Consider the following 18,335-nt stretch of genomic DNA (forward strand, 5'->3'; position numbering starts at 1 on the left):
CACCCCTAAAATGATTATATACCCTCCACCCCTTCCCATGTGATAGGTAGATGATAAGAACCTGATGGAGTGACAGGCACAGGGAAAGTTCATAAGATTAAAACAGCCCTCCAACAAGCCCACAAACCCCCTAGATTTAGGAGTTCTGGTAGCAATCCTCTTGGGTCCCTCACACTTCGGGAGCTTTGTACTCTTGGTAAACCTTGCTTTGCTGCCCATCATTCTTTGTCTAGTCTACCTCCTCATTCTTTGAAATAGCATGACCAAGAACTTTGGGCACTGAAGGACAAGAAATCCTGAAACACAGTAACTGGGAGACTCGGAAAGGAAAAGGAGTGTGAGTGTTGGCTTTGCTTGGGGGTCTGGAGTTTTTATTGAGGAAGATGGTCTGGCATGTATTAGTCCTCTCAGGCATCTAGGACCTGGTTGAGCAGGGATAAGTCCTCAGGTGTCCTCTATAAATCAGTTATGCCATGGAACCAGGGGTCTTGGTGTCAAGGTGTTTGGAGTCCGTGGTCTTAGAAAAGGTTTATGATGATCTCACCTAGGCACTCCACCGATGTTATCTGTTGTGTTGGAAGTCTCCAAAGAAATCATTAACTCCTTGACCTTTATAAGGAGGACATAAATTAAGGCATGTGTTAAGAAAGGGGTGCAAGTCCCAGCAAGAATAGAAGCAGGGAAAGGAACGAAGAAAAAAAAACAGCTTTTTTTCATGGGGTTTCTTCAGTTTCTCGGTCTCAGTATTGTGCTAATATAATGGTGAAGCAGCAGGGTGGTCTGCCCTGGGTGCAGGCAGTAACAGGGTGCATTGTTGGAAAGGATAAAAAAACTACAATAAAAACCTTCAATGCACTGGCAATTCTAAACAATGTCAGTGATAAAACACTTCTCCCCCAAAATTTTGTTTAGTTATAAACAATTGCTGGATATAGATGAATAATATGTAGTTAAGCTTCAAATTAGCACTTTTTATTACCTATTTTTATTTTTATTTTTTAATTAATTAATTTATGTTTATTTTTAATTTATTTTTTAAAAAAATTTTATTTAGGTGGCTCAGTGGTTTAAGCATCTGCCTTCAACTTCTCCCTCTTAAAAATGAATAAATAATAAAAGATTTTTGTTTATTTGAGAGAGACAGAGAGCACAAATGAGGGGAGGGGCAGAGGGAGAAGGTGAGGTGAGGGACAGGCACAGGCAGACAGTACCTCCTCCCTCCCCCCCCCCCCCCCCCCCCCCGCCCAAGCAAGAACAGGCTCCATCCCAGGACCCTGAGGTCATGACCTGAGCAGAAGGCAGACACTTAACTGACTGAGCCACGCAGGCGCCCCTTTTTGCTGCCACTTTTTTTTTTTTTTTTAAAGATTTTATTTATTTACTTGAGGAGGGAGAGGGAGAAAGCAGGGCTCTTCACTGAGCTAGGAGCCCAACCTGGGGCTTGGTCCCAGGACTCTGGGACCATGACCTGAGCCACCCAGACACCCCTTTACCAACTATTTTAAAATAAACATTTTAGTTAGAGAATTTCCAGTTACACTGGTCCCTGGCATTCCTAATGGTTTGGAATCATTGGGCTAGGTTGGGAGGGTTGGAGATGAGGGAAAAATAGCTTGTGTCAGAAGCCCCTGGGAGGTATTAATATTCTTTATTTTTTTTTTAAGATTTTATTTATTTATCAGAGGGAGAGAGGGGGAGAGAGCGAGCACAGGCAGACAGAATGGCAGGCAGAGGCAGAGGGAGAAGCAGGCTCCCCGCCGAGCAAGGAGCCCGATGCGGGACTCGATCCCAGGACGCCGGGATCATGACCTGAGCCGAAGGCAGCTGCTTAACCAACTGAGCCACCCAGGCGTCCCGGTATTAATATTCTTGCATCTAAACAGATTTGAAATGAATGTTGGCGTAGTCAGTGTAAAGACAAAGAAAGAGAAGATGACTTCAATTCCACTATTCTACGTGACCACTTGCAGTCATTATTTGGGTTTAAAATTTAAAACAGCAAGACAGAGTTCAAACTGCAAGGTGAAATATTTTTCTTTGGTAATTATACATTTTCTAGTAATGAAACAGTTTTAGTCTTGTGGACAGAAATCAGATACGGGCCAGTCCTGATTTTATAAAGACTAGATCTCATAAATGGTTTATAGCAAACGTGGAAATGCATGACTTGGAGCAGACTGGAACTCTTGAGCAGAATGCTAATAAGTTTTAGTTCATACATAAAACATCTCAGTTAAGTTGAATAATATCTTTATTTTAGTTGGCATTTTTATTTAATTGCAATTAAACTCTAACATTATTATTCAATAACATACACAATAGACAGGTATAATTTTTTAACCTTACAAATTAAATTAATGTAATTCATAGACTTAATCCATTACATTTTTTCATTTTAATGCAATCTTTGTTGTTGTTGTTTTTTTAAATCTTACTGGCATGTTTTGTATACCCAAAGTTTAATAAAATAAAAATTCACTATTTTTCTGGCCATTATTATTATCAGTTTGATGACATGATTATTACTGAAAATAATTTAATCATGTAGAGATTTAGGGTTTGAAAACGTTCAGCTTCAGATGTCAGAAGAAATAGGTAGGCCATTGATCACATGTAAAAAATAAGCAATAATTCCCAATTGTTATCAATATCCAAAAAGTAGCAGTTTTTAGGCTCTAGATTTGGCAGAACTGGACCAGATTCAGAGAGAGGGTGAAGGAGATTGCATATTTCTACTATCTTATTCCCCCTCAAAAGTAAGGTAGAGCAAGAGAGAAGAAGCAAAATTTCCAAAGTACTTGTAATATGATCATAATAGCAGTAACAATGGCCACAATAATAATGTATTTAGAAAGCTCTTGCTAGTTGATCTAGCAGAAAATAAATCACAACAATTTTGCAGAATTTTACAGTCTTGTTTCATCTAGAAATAAAAGACTGCACAGAATGGAATGGGCAATCTCTGGGGATTTTAATAGATTGAGACTGAGGTAGGGGCTCTTGGCTGCTGCCCCAGTACCAGCCCAGGGTAACCACATACTCTACTGGCAGCAAGAGGATAATTCTAGGAGGCAAGAATGTTCTTTCTGCTTCCGCCGCAAAAATCCCTCAAGTTAGTGAAGAATGAAAAAGTGATTCAGTTCCTTCCTTATTTTCCTGATTTGCAGGCATAACTCTGGGAAATCCATGTTGGCTTTGTTTAACATTTCTTCTACTTGGTCTCCCCCTCCCCCACTCCCCAACTTGGGGAGTGCAATAGAGAGAGAATTCTGGGTGGATTTGAATCTTCACTTACTGAATAAATTGTGGAGTCCAGTTTTATCTTATTTTTCCAAAGATTTTATTTATTTGAGAAAGGGAGAGAGCACAAGCTGGGGGAGATGCTAAGGAGGACAGACAAGCAATTCCCTGCTGAGCATGGAGCCTGACATGGGGCTCAGTCTCAGGACCCCGAGATCATGACCAGATCCAAAGACCAATGCTGAACCATCTGAGCCACCCAGGTGCCCCCAGAACTATTGCGTTTACAAAGAAACTGAAGAAAAGTAACTTGCCTGAGGTTGTCTTTTTTCCTTTTCTTCTTTCTCTTTCTTTCTTTCTTTCTTTCTTTTGGTGGGCAGCAAAGCAAAGTCTACTGAGCGATGATAGTACTGAGCGATGATTTAGTCCCCAAAGAGGGAGGGGACCTGAAAGGGTTGCCCTTGCCCAAGTTTGTCTTACTGGTATCCTCTTAACCACTCTATATACTTTGCAAGCAGAGATGTTGAGAGGATTAAATAGGATAATACATGTGAAACTCTTAGACTAGTGCTGATGCTGTTGAATTTTACCTGAGCCCTATGACCCTATGAAAACAGCAATGGTTAAAGAAATCCCCCCACTTACTGTGTTCTGGAAAATGGTTTACTGCAGAGAACCATCCTTACCCCATAGGACTTAACCTAAGACTCATGACTGCTCCTTGTTTACTTATGATAAAGTCCAGACACGGACCCTCCAAATTCCCATTCTTTGTCTCATAAATAATTAGCTGAACTATTTTCTCCCCACTAATCAGTCAGAACAAAATGCTTGTTAAACAAACTTTGATTAGGATTGTCTCCTTCCCCCAGGCCCCTGGACTTTGACTCATCCTTGGCCTGAACAGCCTCTCCCAAAAATAGGTGAATCTCATGGTAAAACATTCTCTAATCTACTCCCAGATCAGGCACTTCATCCTTCCCACTTGGCCACTACAGATTCCTTCTCGTCTATTTACCCCCTCTATAACAGAAAACATTTTGCCTTACCCTGAAGAAACTTAGAAACTTACTGTCTGTAAATTCTCTTTTGTTTCTAGAGTCCCTTCCTCCCCTACTTCCCATCTTTCAAACTTAGTCTTTCAAACAAAGTCTTTCAAGTCTTTCCCATCTTTCAGACAAAGTCTTTAAGGCTGGGTTGGTTGTTTGTTTGACATTACTGGCACATGACAGGCACTCAGTAAATATTAGCTACTATTACTGTTATGTCCTTGCCTCTTTTTCCTTTGTCCTATGTTAAAATGTTGCCACTATAGGGAGGAAGCCCTGGGGGAATTCAGCTTGCTCCTTACACCCGATGGGTGTATATTAATCTTGGTCCCAAAAGGAAATAGATGGCAGAATCAAATCTGGATAATTTATGGGGCATTTATTTACAAGGAAGATTAGTTTAAGAGGTGTGACTGAAAAAAAAAAAAAACAAAAGGTATGGCTGGTATAGAGGACAAGTGGTAGTGGCAATAGTTTTCACCATCTGTAGGTTTGAGGGGATAAAAGGAGGCAGATGGTGCCAGAACATGAAAGGACAGAGTCATGTAGAACAGGCCAATTTAACAGCAGCATTGACCTTCTGTCAATGAAATGACCCATCCAACTTGGGTCAGGGAATAAATATCCAACCTTAGTCTTCTCCCTCCCTCAAATCTTCTGTGGCATTCCATTGGCTAAATCCAACAGAAAGTCAGAGGACAAGAAATCCCATAATGTATTCCATCCAAGTGAGCCTTCCAGGACAAAAAGCCAGGTGGGAAAGTGTGGAGATCTCTAAGGACAAGGGGAAAATACCTATCACAAAGAGGTTCATAGATTTCTTTGTGTCAGAGTTGGGGATCCTTGGAAACAGACTCTGAGACAGAATCACATGCAAAATATTTATTAAGGAGTACTCTGAGGAGATATACTGTAAGGAATGGGGGAGGCAGACCTGGGACACAGGGAGAAGCTGACTGACGAAGCACTTGCAACCCATGGCCTCAGCCTAGTTTGTGAGGTGCCATGGAACTGGGATGGTCCTTTAAAGGTGTCCCTGAACTGAGGCCTGGGGGACAGCCCTTTGCATTCATATATCAGCCTGTCAGGGTACAACCCAAGAGCTAGTCATGCTTCATAGGAAACACCAGCCTCCTTCCCACAAAGGTCATCATGATTATTTTATATTGTTCTGATGGTAGTAGCTATTGCAGTATAAGAAAAGAAATAAAAATAGGAAAGGAGGAATAAAATTTTCATTTGAACTGTAAAGATAAAAAAATTTTTTTCACCTATCAGTTTAGCAGGGACAACAGTTTGCTAACATATTTGATTGGTCACAGTGTGGAGAAGCAGACACTCAGATACAGCAGTGGTGGCATACTGATGACTCCGCCCCCTGGGAGATAATCTGGCAACCGTCATTAACATTAAACACAGGCCTGTTCTTTCGCTAGTGATTTCCACTTCTAGAAACTGATCTTGTGGAAATATTCACATACGTAGGCAAGAAAAAAGCATAAGGATACTAACCTCAGCTTGCTTTCTAATAGCAAAGGAAACAACCTAAATGTTAGTGTCTAACCATGAGATGAAATGCTATGGAACTTCTATTTATTTAATAATTTATTTATTTATTTATTACCTTTTCTTTTTTTTTCTTTTTCTTTTTTAAAGATTTTATTTATTTATTTGACAGAGAGAGATCACAAGTAGGCAGAGAGGCAGGCAGAGAGAGAGAGGAGGAAGCAGGCTCCTTGCAGAGCAGAGAGCCCGATGTGGGACTCGATCCCAGGACCCTGAGATCATGACCTGAGCCGAAGGCAGCGGCTTAACCCACTGAGCCACCCACGCGCCCTATTTATTACCTTTTCTTAAGATTTTATTTATTTATTTGAGAGAGAGAGAGAGCACACACGTATGAGGTAGGGAGGGTCAGAGGGAGAAGCAGACTCTCTGCTGAGCAGGGAGCCTAATGCGGGACTTGATCCTGGGACTCAAGGATCATGACCTGAGCCTGCTTAACCAGGAGCCCCATATTTATTTATTTATTTTAAAAGATTTTATTTAAGTAATTTCTATATCCACCGTGGGGCTCAAACACAATCCTGAGATCGAGAGTCAATCGCTCTACCCATTCAGCCAGCCAGGGGCCCCAGTATGTAACTTTAAAACTTTTAACATGAATGCAGCAGATTTTTTTTTTAAGGATTTATTTATTTATTTGACAGTCAGAGATCACAAGTAGGCAGAGAGAGGAAGAGAAGCAGGCTTCCTGCCGAGCGGGGAGCCCCCTAAGGCTCCATCCCAGGACCCTGGAATCATGAGGTGAAGGCAGAGGCTTTAACCCACTGAACCACCCAGGTGTCCCTGCAGCAGATTTTTTTATACTAATACAAAGTGATGGTCGAGGTATACTGTTGAGTAAAAAGAATCAAGAAGCAGGGAAAAGTGTATGCTCTACTATTTTTGTGTTGTATATATGTGTTGTTGCTGCTCTTATTGTTTTTGAAAAAAATGAATGCATAGAAAATATTAAGAAGGATAGGTAAGAAAACTGGAAACCATGGCTACTTCTGGAGATCCAAATGGGATATTTGGGGAGGATATATAAGAACATCTAAGAAGGAAATATTTTTATTACATTTGTACCTTTTGAATTTTATACCTCTTCAAACATTAATGTAAATAAATCAACCAAAGAGATGAACCCAAATCAAGCAAATACTTAACACAATTGACCACAACTTTTCATGAACAGCATCTACGGGAGAATATGTCAGAGATGGATTACAGAGATTTATCACCTTCTGGCCTATAGCTCAAGGAGGGAGGGCAGATATTCCTTCTGTGTTTTGCCCAAGAAAATGACTGTTCCAACATTCTCAGATCTACTCAGTTTTTCATTCTGTGGCTTATGAGGCCATGTCTCATAATGAACATGGGGTAAATACCAGGATGCACCACTTTTGAGCAGGTTGGCAGTTATACGAGTCTGTCAGTATTTGCAGAAAGGCACTTTTGTGCTGGGGTGTGTCTGAACCCACCATGGGACCTACCTTGGCAGCAGGACTGTGACCTCCATTGTGCTCCTGTTCTATGCGGCAAGCATAACAGAGTCTCTTATGGCTCAGGGACAAATGTACCTTGGCAGAAGCAGTCTGAACATAGTCTAGAGCCTGGAGACTTTGCAGGGGTCACCATTCCCACCACTAGCCAGAAATCAAGTTTAAGGGTAGCCCTTCCCCCTGACAGAAAAAAAAAAAAAAAAAGCATTTGCCCTACAAACCAATTCAACCCTGTTCGCTCACCAGGCAGTCCTTACTGTTGGTCTTCACTGGGCTTAATATAGATCCCGAACTATGAGACTTTAAATAGTTTTCTTTTAATGCCCTTTCAGAATTTAAGGGAGCCAAGAAAAGGTTTTGAAATCAAACAACAATCTCTAGGAGGCCACTTTTTGATGACTAGAACATGGTTTTTTTTTTGTTTGTTTTGTTTTTTTTTTTTGCCGTAGCAAAGCATACAGCTATGCCTCTGATGATTTTGATGTAGTTTTAATAGCATGTATTATGGGCTTGGGGGAGGGGATCACCATATATAATTGTTTCCACGATCTAACTTCTGCCAGAGCGAATGGCTCAAGTTTCAGTTGCTGCCTTCTGTGGTCATTCACCAGAATTCAAAGAGCTCCATGGAGCAGGTCAAGTTCTGCAGGTGCCTGGCTGTCTGTTTTGCTGCTAATTCACTCTGGCAGGCACATCAGGAAATTATGCTGTTAGGAATCAAATGTTCCACAGGAACATTACTGGACTTTTTTTTATGGCTGAGTGGCAAAACTGATGATACCTGCTCTGAAAAATTTCCAGGTCAAGCTTATGTACGTCAGGCTCTACCCAACCACGCACAATTGTTGGGAAGATGAGTCCCACGCAGTCCTTCATACTTGGATGTTTCTTCAGGAACCTCACCCAGGTCCTAGAATGGAGGCAGGGGTGTCCCTTGGAGAAAAATGCTGACTCTGCCTCAGGTATTCTATAGTGGGCCTTCCCGCAGAGCAGAAAGTTCAGGGCGGGGTTTTTGACGTGCTTAATAGAAGAGCCCCCTTGCCATTGGCTTGCTTGACATACAAGATTTATAATATCCTCTACCGGTCAGCAGCATAAAATCTTAACACTACAATTTAGGTGGAGAACAACCTTAAATTATAATTATTTCATTCTTTTCAAAACCTAAGCAGAGAAAGGTGACACAAAGATTATTTAAGGGGCTTGTTATCCATCTACTTTTTGGTGACTTAAGGTCCATCCTTATGTCACATTAGATTATTGTAAAGCTATGTACTAATGCAACATTAACTTAGTCCTCTCTGCAACCCCCATTACTGAGTTTATCTTTTTTTTTTTAAGTTTTTATTTATTAATTCCAGAGAGAGCGAGCGAGCTGGGGGAGGAACAGAGGTAGAGAGACAAGCAGACTCCACACTGAGCGTAGAGCCCCATGCAGGGCTTGAGCTCACAACCCTGAGATCCTGATCTGAGCTAAGACCAAGAATCAGACTCTGAACTGACCAAGCCACCCAGACGCCCCCTAAGTTTATCTTTTAGAGAGTAAAAGGACCAGATTTTCTGTAAAACTATTGAAATTATTGACTACCATATCCTACAACATCTCCTTACATAAGGTATCACATGATGGGTTTATTTTATCGTAAGGTTTAGTACTAGGGGGAAAATCTCTCTGAAAAACTGGTTTCCTCATTGCCATTCTAAGAGCAATACATTGTATTACTATTCTTCCTTTTCTGGTTGGCAGAAACAGAATTAATAGTCATACACAATTCCCTGCTAGTCTTTGGGGCTAGAGTATATACTTCCTCCTTATTTTTGTGGTTTTGGTATTATATTACAATCCCAATAATTGTGTTACATATTTATATCTTATTGGAAGCTACTCTATGGCCTAAATTTATTTTTAGAAAAAGTAGGGCTATGAATTTATATTACAAAAAATACTCTCATAAAAATAACACTATGCTCATTTAAAAAAAATAAATAAAACAACAATCAAAAACCCTTAAACAACAACAGACTATACCCAGACAAGCAACAAGATTTTAAAAATTAAAGAAGTCTGATAAAGAAAGAGGAAAAGTATTCATTATTTGTTTTGCTTTGTTTCATTCATTAATTCCTATTTATTTATTTATTTATTCATTTATTTGACAGAGGGAGATCACAAGTAGACAGAGAGGCAGGCAGAGGGAAGAGGGGTAAGCAGGCTCCCTGCTGAGCTGAGCCCAATGCAATACGGGGCTGGATGCCAAGACCCTGAGATCATGACCGGAGTTGAAGGCAGAGGCTTAACCTACTAAGCCACCCAGACACCCCTTATTCATTAATTCTTGAATTCATTCATAATAGTTAAATATGAGGTAAATTTGTTGATTCTCTAAATGTAGTAGTAAATATTGGTTATGCCAAATTCCATACTGGAATTTGGGAGATCCTGAGAAAGGAAAAGCGTCGGGAAAAGGATGGAAGTAGGGAGGGCGTGGTTGTCCTGTGGTCACTAAACATGCAGCTGCTCAATTTAAGCTGCCCTGGGGGGTCAGCCCTAACTCTTCCTGACCTGGCTAAGCAATGATATAAACTCTGTGAGGGCAAGGATTTTTACCAGGCACAAATGAGCTCAGCTTTTCCATTGAATGAATGAAAGAAAGAATGAGTGAATGAATGAATGAGTGTACCTCACTGTGATGATGGTAAGCCAAGTGTTTGGAAACTTTCCCAGAGAGTCTTTGCCTCAGTAGGTTGTAGGTCTTAGAAAAGGGATTCACATCTTTTCTCTACCCAGACTCTATGCTTATAAATACAAAGTTGGTTGTATTTTAAAATATTATGCTCTTTAAAAATACCCACAATTGCCCAAATACCTTCCCCTAATTTTTCATAGCTATGCAAGATAATGTCTTGTGAACAATACCTTGGGTCCTTTGGAACTTTATGATAAAAACAACACATCATCCATTTAAAAAGCATCAGGGGGCAAATGGGTGGCTCAGTGGGTTAAGCCTCTGCCTTCAGCTCAGGTCATGATCCCAGTGTCCTGGGATCGAACCCCGCATCAGGCTTTCTGCTCAGCAGGGAGCCTGCTTCCTCCTCTCTCTTTCTTTGCCTGCCTCTCTGCCTACTTGTCAAATAAATAAATAAATAAATCTTTAAAAAATAAAAATAAAAAAAATAAAAAGCATCAGGACATTAGAGAATCAGTCTAATTTAGTGACTTTCAAATTTCAGTGTGTAGGGGCGCCTGGGTGCCTCAGTGTGTTAAGCCGCTGCCTTTGGCTCAGGTCATGATCTCAGCGTCCTGGGATGGAGCCCCGCATCGGGCTCTCTGCTCCACAGGGAGCCTGCTTCCCTTTCTCTCTCTCTCTGCCTGCCTCTCTGCCTACTTGTGATCTCTGTCTGTCAAATAAATAAATAAAAAAAATCTTGGAGGGAAAAAAAAATTTCAGTGTGTATCACAATCACCTGGGGTGTCTGGGTGGCTCAATGGATTAAGCCTCTGCCTTCGGCTCAGGTCCTAGTCTCAAGGTCCTGGAATCGGGCCCCACATCAGGTGCTAGGCTCAGCAAGGAGCCTGCATCCCCCTATCCTTTCTGCCTGCCTCTTCGCCTATTTGTGATCTTTCTCTCTCCATCAAATAAATAAAATCTAAAAAAAAAAAAAAAAATCACCTGCAGGGCTTGTTAAAAACTTAGGTCGCTGGACCCCACTTGCAGAGTTTCTGATTTGCTAGGTCTGGGGTGGCACTCTTGAATTTGCATTTTTTTTTAAAGATTTTATTTATTTATTTGACAGAGATCACAAGTAGGCAGAGTGGCAGGCAGAGAAAGAAGAGGAAGCAGGCTCCCTGCGGAGAAGACAGCCCGATGCGGGGCTAGATCCCAGGACCCTGAGATCATGACCCAAGCTGAAGGGCAGAGGCTTTAACCCACTGAACCACCCAGGCGCCCCTTGAATTTGCATTTCTGACTAGTCTAGTTCTCCTGTGATGCTGGAATGGCTGGCTCAGGGATCACAGTCAGAACCACGGCTTTAAAACCAGCTTTTCTTACCCAGCTCTCTGCTTATTGGGACCCTTTAGAGGCTTCTGTCTGAACACTATTGGCAAATGAGCAGAACGGTGTCAGGAATATGAGGCTGACTAACCTGGTGACCGTGACCCATGTTATCTGCAGCTGGTGGCTGATTGCAAAATGCAGCAATTAAGGATTAAGACATAAATCACAGGAAATAAAAATGAAGCACCACTGAGTATAAAACCCATAAAATTGCTAGCATTCCTCTGTTTTGATCATACACATGCATCCTGCTTTCCTCTGCTGTTCTCCCCAGTGTAGATAAGACCACACCCAGAACAAAGCAAATACTATCTGTCTGTCTCTGCTATCCGAGATGGTAAGGTCAGAGGCAGGCAAGAGAGAATGGAAGTAAGTTCAACAAAAAAAGATTCTGGGGGCGCCTCTGTGGCTTAGTGGGTTAAAGCCTCTGCCTTCAGCTCAGGTCATGATCCCAGGGTTCTGGAATCGAGCCCCACATCGGACTCTCTGCTCCTTGGGGAGCCTGCTTCCTCCACTCTCTGCCTACTTGTGATCTCTGTCTGTGAAATAAATAAATAAAATCTTTAAAAAGTTAAAAAAAAAAAGATTCTGGTGCTGATGATAAAGAAAAATGCCATTATATTAATTTAATTTTATAAATGTCTATATTCAGTCTGTAACTGGGGCAGAGTAGAAATCAGAAATTTTGTTGTCTTAAAAAAGTGGCTTCTTTATGTCCAAATAATTTTTCTCTGAATTTTTTCTGTGAGTCAGAACTTCATGTAACTATTTTATGTGGATTCATTATTGATTTTGATGATATGGCTCCTTAGAATAAAAACCTGAAGCATAGTATAAAATAAAAGTAAATTTTAAATGTAGGTTGATGACAAGGAAGCAAGGTGAAATTTCACAGTGCTAATTAATAATTGATTTAACTTCTTGGAAATTTATATTTGGATTTCTTCTTACTGCCCTTATTTAAAAAAACAAAAGTTTATTAGGACTAAGTAAATGAATCAATATAATGTCTAGAAAATCTAGTAAGTTGATTTGACAAAATTAGTTTGAAAACTTTCTTCCTAGAATAACCCTTCTGTGAGGTCACAGAGTCATTTTTTGTACCACAGACTTCTCCAAATGGTAATTTTTATGTGATGTTTTCTTTGAGTAATCAGAACAAGATGACAGGTGTTTTTTTTTTTTTAAATTCATCCTTCTAATCTCTGAGTATTATTTACCTAAATCTGCTCCATCTACAATTCATAATGATTGTAATGATGCACATACTTTGGGATGGAATTGATTTAAATAAAATTTATTTAAATTTAAATTACTATCCAGGAAGATGGAATGTAATAAGTTAGACTGCAGCTTCCTATCTGTTATCTGATTTAACCATAATGTGGTTCTCAACTCATCAATAGGTATAGCTTCATTTTTAGAAGGCCTGCACTACACATTTCAAGTGATGATTGATTCTGATACTTTCTCAAACTATTTTTGCCATCTAATCAGGAAAATGAAACATTCGAAATATATCTATGTGAATTAATTGAGAAGGCTAAATACCTCTGAGTTATTTAGGTTTATCAGGTTTATCATGGTTTATCATGATTTTGTTTGGTGTATTTTACCATATGTTAACATATCAACCAAAACAAAGAACAGGGGTACCTGGGTGGCTCAGCTGGCTAAGAGACTGCTTTCAGCTCAGGTCATGATCCTGGAGTCCCAGGACTGAGTCCCCATCTGGGCTCTCTGCTCAGCAGGGAGTCTGCTTCTCCCTCTAATCTTCCCCCACTCATGCTCTCTCTCTCTCTCTCTTTTTCTCACTCTCAAGTAAATAATAAAAATAAAAATCTTTAAAAACAAAACAAAACAAAGAACAGCGTACATGTACATAAATGTTTCATCTGATTAAAACAAAACATGCAGAAATTTTTCTAAAGACACAGAACTGTTGAGATTCACATGACCTGGAGAACAAATCTTTTACCCTCATCCCCCGACTTCTTGAGCACTGGGTACAGTATAGGGAGTTACACAAACCCATACTTGGCAATCACTCCTTCACAGAAATTAACATAGGGGATGAGGGATATTTAGTGGCAGAATTTAACCTTGCTTAAGGAAAAAGAAGGAGAAAAGGCTGCAGCTTCAGAGTTTGGGCCTGTTATGCATATAAGATAATGAACTTCATAAGCTTAGAAGCTTGGGTCTACTTCAACAGTAATGTGCCAAGCCATCTCCACTGTGCACCTGGTCTCTTTACTGATCCTCATATATAAAGAGGGCTTTTTTGTTCTTTTAATATACTTCCCTATAAGTATAGTACCTTTGAAAATTATTTTTCTCCTATCAAGAAGTTAGTATGTGTGTATTTTTCTTTTCTTTCATATTTTATTTTTTATGTGTGTTTCATTTTAATACTCACCTCTAGGATGCTCAAGAAGAATGAAAACTGTATCCTCAGGTTATACTGAGAGAAAGACTGAAAAGTCCAGATCTTGGAATACTAACGTTCATGCTGGACTATCTTGGACTATTTCAGACATATAACTCCCACGGATGCTGATTTGACTCAGGACATTTTTAAAGTTTTCTTAGCAAAACGTTTATAAGCCATCTCTCAGGGTGAGTTAATTTGGCAGAACTAATGTTGCCTGTGATAACAGCTAACATTAAATGCTTGGTAAGTATTAATTCACTATAGGTCCTTACAACTACCCTGTGAAGTTGATTTTCATTTATCAGAGGAAGAAGCCGAAGCACAGAAAGGCTTAGTCAATTTCCTTTGTCGCCCCAGTACCAAGGGGTAGGGCTGGGATTAGGCCTTTCTCAATCTGGTTCAAGAGCCTACATACTGTAGGGTGTGTGTGTGTGTTGTATGTGTGTGTGTGAGAGAGAGAGAAACATTGAAAAAAGAAAAGCTCATCAGAGTTGGAGCAAGTTCCACTCAGGGTAGCAGATGTTTTTTATCTTTGAGGAGGAGTGGCTTTTTGGTTGTTTTTGAAAGTGGGTAAACTGTCTTAGGAAGGACAGTGGGGCTTTACCTGGGCCCTGCTGATAGAGATATTTAGCCTGACTATGATTTGGGTGCCACTTCTCAGGAAAGCCAGAACCTCCCAGAGCTGGGCAACGAACTAGCAAGGACATTGAACAGCTGCTACATGAAGCTCAGGACACTTCCCCTTCCCGTCTCCAGTGCTCAATCCAGTCAGAGTCAGCAAAAGATAGAAGAATTACTGTTGTAGAAGCTGGGAGTTTTACGTTTCTTTCTTTCCTTCTTTCTTCTTTCTTTCTTTCTTTCTTTCTTCCTTTCTTTATTTATTTCTTTCTCTCTTTTTCTTTCCTGCTTTCAGATTTTATTTATTTCAGAGAGAGAGAGCACAAGCGGGGGGTGAGGCAGACAGAGAAGAAGCATACTCCCCACTGAGCAGGGAGCCCAATGTGGGACTGGATCCCTGTCCCTGAGGTCATGACCTGAGCCAAAGGCAGATGCTTAACCAACTGAGCCACCCAAGTGCCCTTCTTTCTTTCTTTTTTCCTACTAAGATTTATTTGAGAGAGAGCAAGAGAGAGCTGGGGCGAGGGGCAGAAGGAGAGGGAGAGAGTCTCAAGAAGACTCTGTGCCCAGTGAGGAACCTGATTGCAAGACCCTGAGACCATGACCCGAGCGGAAATCAAGAGTTGGCCACTTAAACGACTGAGCCCTGGGTCTTCCTGGGTTTTCTTGACAACTCCTTTAGGCTACATGGATGTAGACAAGCATCTTAACATCACTGCCCTCAGTTTCTTTATATGTAAGATGCATTCTGGGTTTCCAGGAAAGTTTCTGCAGCAAGGCAACATGGGATAGTAGTTAGGGGCATTGACTCTGGAACCAGACAGCCTGACTTTGTAACACAGCTCTTACGTAGCTTTTCTCGGCCTAGACTGTTCTCTTAAAAAACAGGGATATCAGTTTCTATCTCATAGGGTTGATGGGATAAACACACATAAGCGTGGTATTTAGTAAGCTCTCAGTAAATGTTAGCTATCAACACTATGAGTATCTAATACAGTGTCAGGGTCCAGCTTCATATCACTGAGATTATTTAGAGATATTATCATCTTGGGTTCTTTTTCTTGGTCTTTCCTAGCTTAAGAGGCTCAAGAAATCAGACTCCATTTTGCAAGCCTTTCTGTCCCCACTCCTGTCTGAGCAGGGATCCTTCCTACTCTAAGCTATTGTCTGGGCAGTAATTCAAACACATGGAGGTGAGAATTGGAGCAAGAGAAGAAGGAAAAGAGATGCCTGGGTGGCTCAGTTGGTTGAGCGTCTGCCTTCAGTTCAGGTCATGGTCCCAGGGTTCTGGGATTGGGCCCTGCACTGGGCTCCTTGCTCAGCGGGAGACCTGCTTCTTCCTCTCCCTCCTCCTACTGCTCCCGCACCTTGTGCTCTCTCTCTTGGTCAAATAAATAACTAAAATCTTAAAAAAAGAGAGAGAAGAAGGAAGAAGTAGCATTAAGGCCAGATGAAGGGTGTTAGTACAAGTTGTGTCTAAGTTGGAAACCGCTTACATGCTAATGTGTGTGAAGCTCGATTTCCTTATGCAGAGTCAACACTGATCATGAGCTTGGGCAGCTGGAGTTGTCACTCTGTCAGGTGGATCCCACTCTCTCCTCTGCCACCACCCGTCTTACTCCTATGTGTCTGCATTCTGTTATTCTCCGTTTCCCATCACCACTACCTACACATCATAATGTAAAGGGAGGTGTCCACATGCCAGGGCAGAAAAACGCCTCTGTCTGCTCAGGCTCAGGAGAGGAGTTTCATGATTCCAAGCATTGCCAGAGCTGGACTCATCCTCTTGAAAAGGGTGAATAAAATGGGATCATTTTAAAGTTGAGATTTTACCAAAATCCGATGTTTTAAAGCCCTCTGTGAAGAACAAACACAAATCCTATGGGGGTTTTCTTTAAGGTATACTCAAGCTCAAACATGTCATTATAGACTAAGACTTATAATTTAAACTATGACGTACTCTTTACTTTAAAATAGATGCTCCTTAATTTGGTATATAAATTTTTTTCCTAAAACTTTGAATTTTAGGAATGAAAGGAAGTTTTGAGACCCTTCATTTCCATGTCAACATTTTTTAGATGCGGGAATAGAGAGGTAATGAGGGGAAGACCCTTGTCCTTGTACACAGGGTGAATCAACAGAGCTGGGAGAAGAACAGACTACTCAGTCAAGAATTTTTTTCCCTTATGTCACAGAGGACTCCTCCTCCAAAATAATTATTGTTATTGCATTGCAGAGAGTTCTAGAATGGAAGGATGAGTGAAACTAGTATCACCAACAGCTCATGCAGAATGGTGGTTAAGAGTACAGGGCCTGGAGCCATAATAGCAGGGTCAGGATCCTGTCTTCCCCAATTATTAGCAGCGGGATCTTGGACAAAGTTCTCTGCGAAGGCACAATTAGATACTGTGAAGTTGAGAACAACCTCTCTGTGCAGTCACAGTTAATCTGATTGCAAATGTTTCAGTGTGTTTGTAAAGTGTTTTGCTCTATATTAGGGACAGAATCAGTATTAGATGCATGTAAATCAGGAAACAGTTCTGTGATTAAGTGCTTAATTATTGTTAAATATTATTTCTGAAAGGTCTACCTTGAGTATCTATCTAGTACAGTTACAGTTTCTAGCCTTGCAACATTGAGAATGTTTAGGGCTGTCTATATCCGGAATCCTTTTCTGATCTTTCCTATTTGAAAAATCTTGAGAAATCAGAATTCTCTTCCTAACCCCACCATCGCCCAAGTAGACACTCTCCCAATTCAATAATCCTGAGGACTGAGATGGGTAGAACTCGACTTAAGCCATATCCCCAGTGTCCAGCCCAAGGCCTGAAAAAGAAGTCTTGGTGAAAGATGAATGCAGTGGTATCTCTAGAATTTTGATATGTAAATGATTTAGAGGTGATCCTCTGATTGACTGAAGATTAGAGAGCTTGGATTGAGATTGCATTTGCTATAGGAAGTGATGGTGATTGGGGCTCCTGGGTGGCTCAGTTGGTTAAACATCTGCCTTCAGCTCAGGTCATGATCCTAGAGTCCTGAGTTTGAGCCCTGCATCTGGCTCTCTGCTCATCTGGACGTCTGCTTTCCCTCTGTCTCTCCCCACTGATCATGCACTTGCTCTCACACTCGGTTGCTCTCTCTCTCTCTGTCTCTTTACAAATAAATAAAATCGTAAAAAAAAAAAAAATTGGAAATGATGGTGATCAAAGAGCTGTGGCTGGGCTCCTGCTCAGCTGGTAGTGTACTGGAGAGTCTCTCTATCTCTTCCTCTGCCCCTTACCCTGCTTTCACACTCTCTCTCAATAAATAAATAAATAACATCTTCAAAAAAAAAAAAAAAAAAAAGAAAAGAGGGAGAGAGAGAGAGATGTGGATAATGTCCCCTGATGCCAGCCCTTGAAATCACCAAAGAATGAATATGTGAATGTATGAATATGTGAATAAAGGTGTAAAAGAAGATAGCAGGGCTAGAGCTCTGTCTCAGTAGACACCACCACTGGGATACAATCTCCAAGCAATGGAGGAGGAATCTCAAAATGGGACTTGAGATGGACTAATCTGATGTAGATTGGGCATTAATATATCTTCTTTATCTGCTGACACCCCTAACCTGGGGAAGTCTGCATTATAATAATTATACAAGAGATGCAGTCAGTGCCCTTGCGGAAAGACAAACAACTTGAATACAGCCTTTGGCCTGTTAAAGGCAAAATTCAACTAAGTAAATTTGAAGATCTAAATTCTAAAGATCTAATCTTTATTAAAAGATTCATTAATTTAAAAAAAAAGATTCATACATGAATCAGGGGCACGTGGGTGGCTCAATCAGTTAAGCATATGCCTTTGGCTCAGGTCATGATCTTGGGGTTCTGGGATCGGGCCCTGAGTTGGG

Source organism: Mustela putorius, unplaced genomic scaffold (genome assembly GCF_011764305.1).
Source record: "Mustela putorius furo isolate JIRA1106 unplaced genomic scaffold, ASM1176430v1.1 tig00537350_pilon_pilon_pilon, whole genome shotgun sequence".
NCBI classification, from domain to species: domain Eukaryota; kingdom Metazoa; phylum Chordata; class Mammalia; order Carnivora; family Mustelidae; genus Mustela; species Mustela putorius.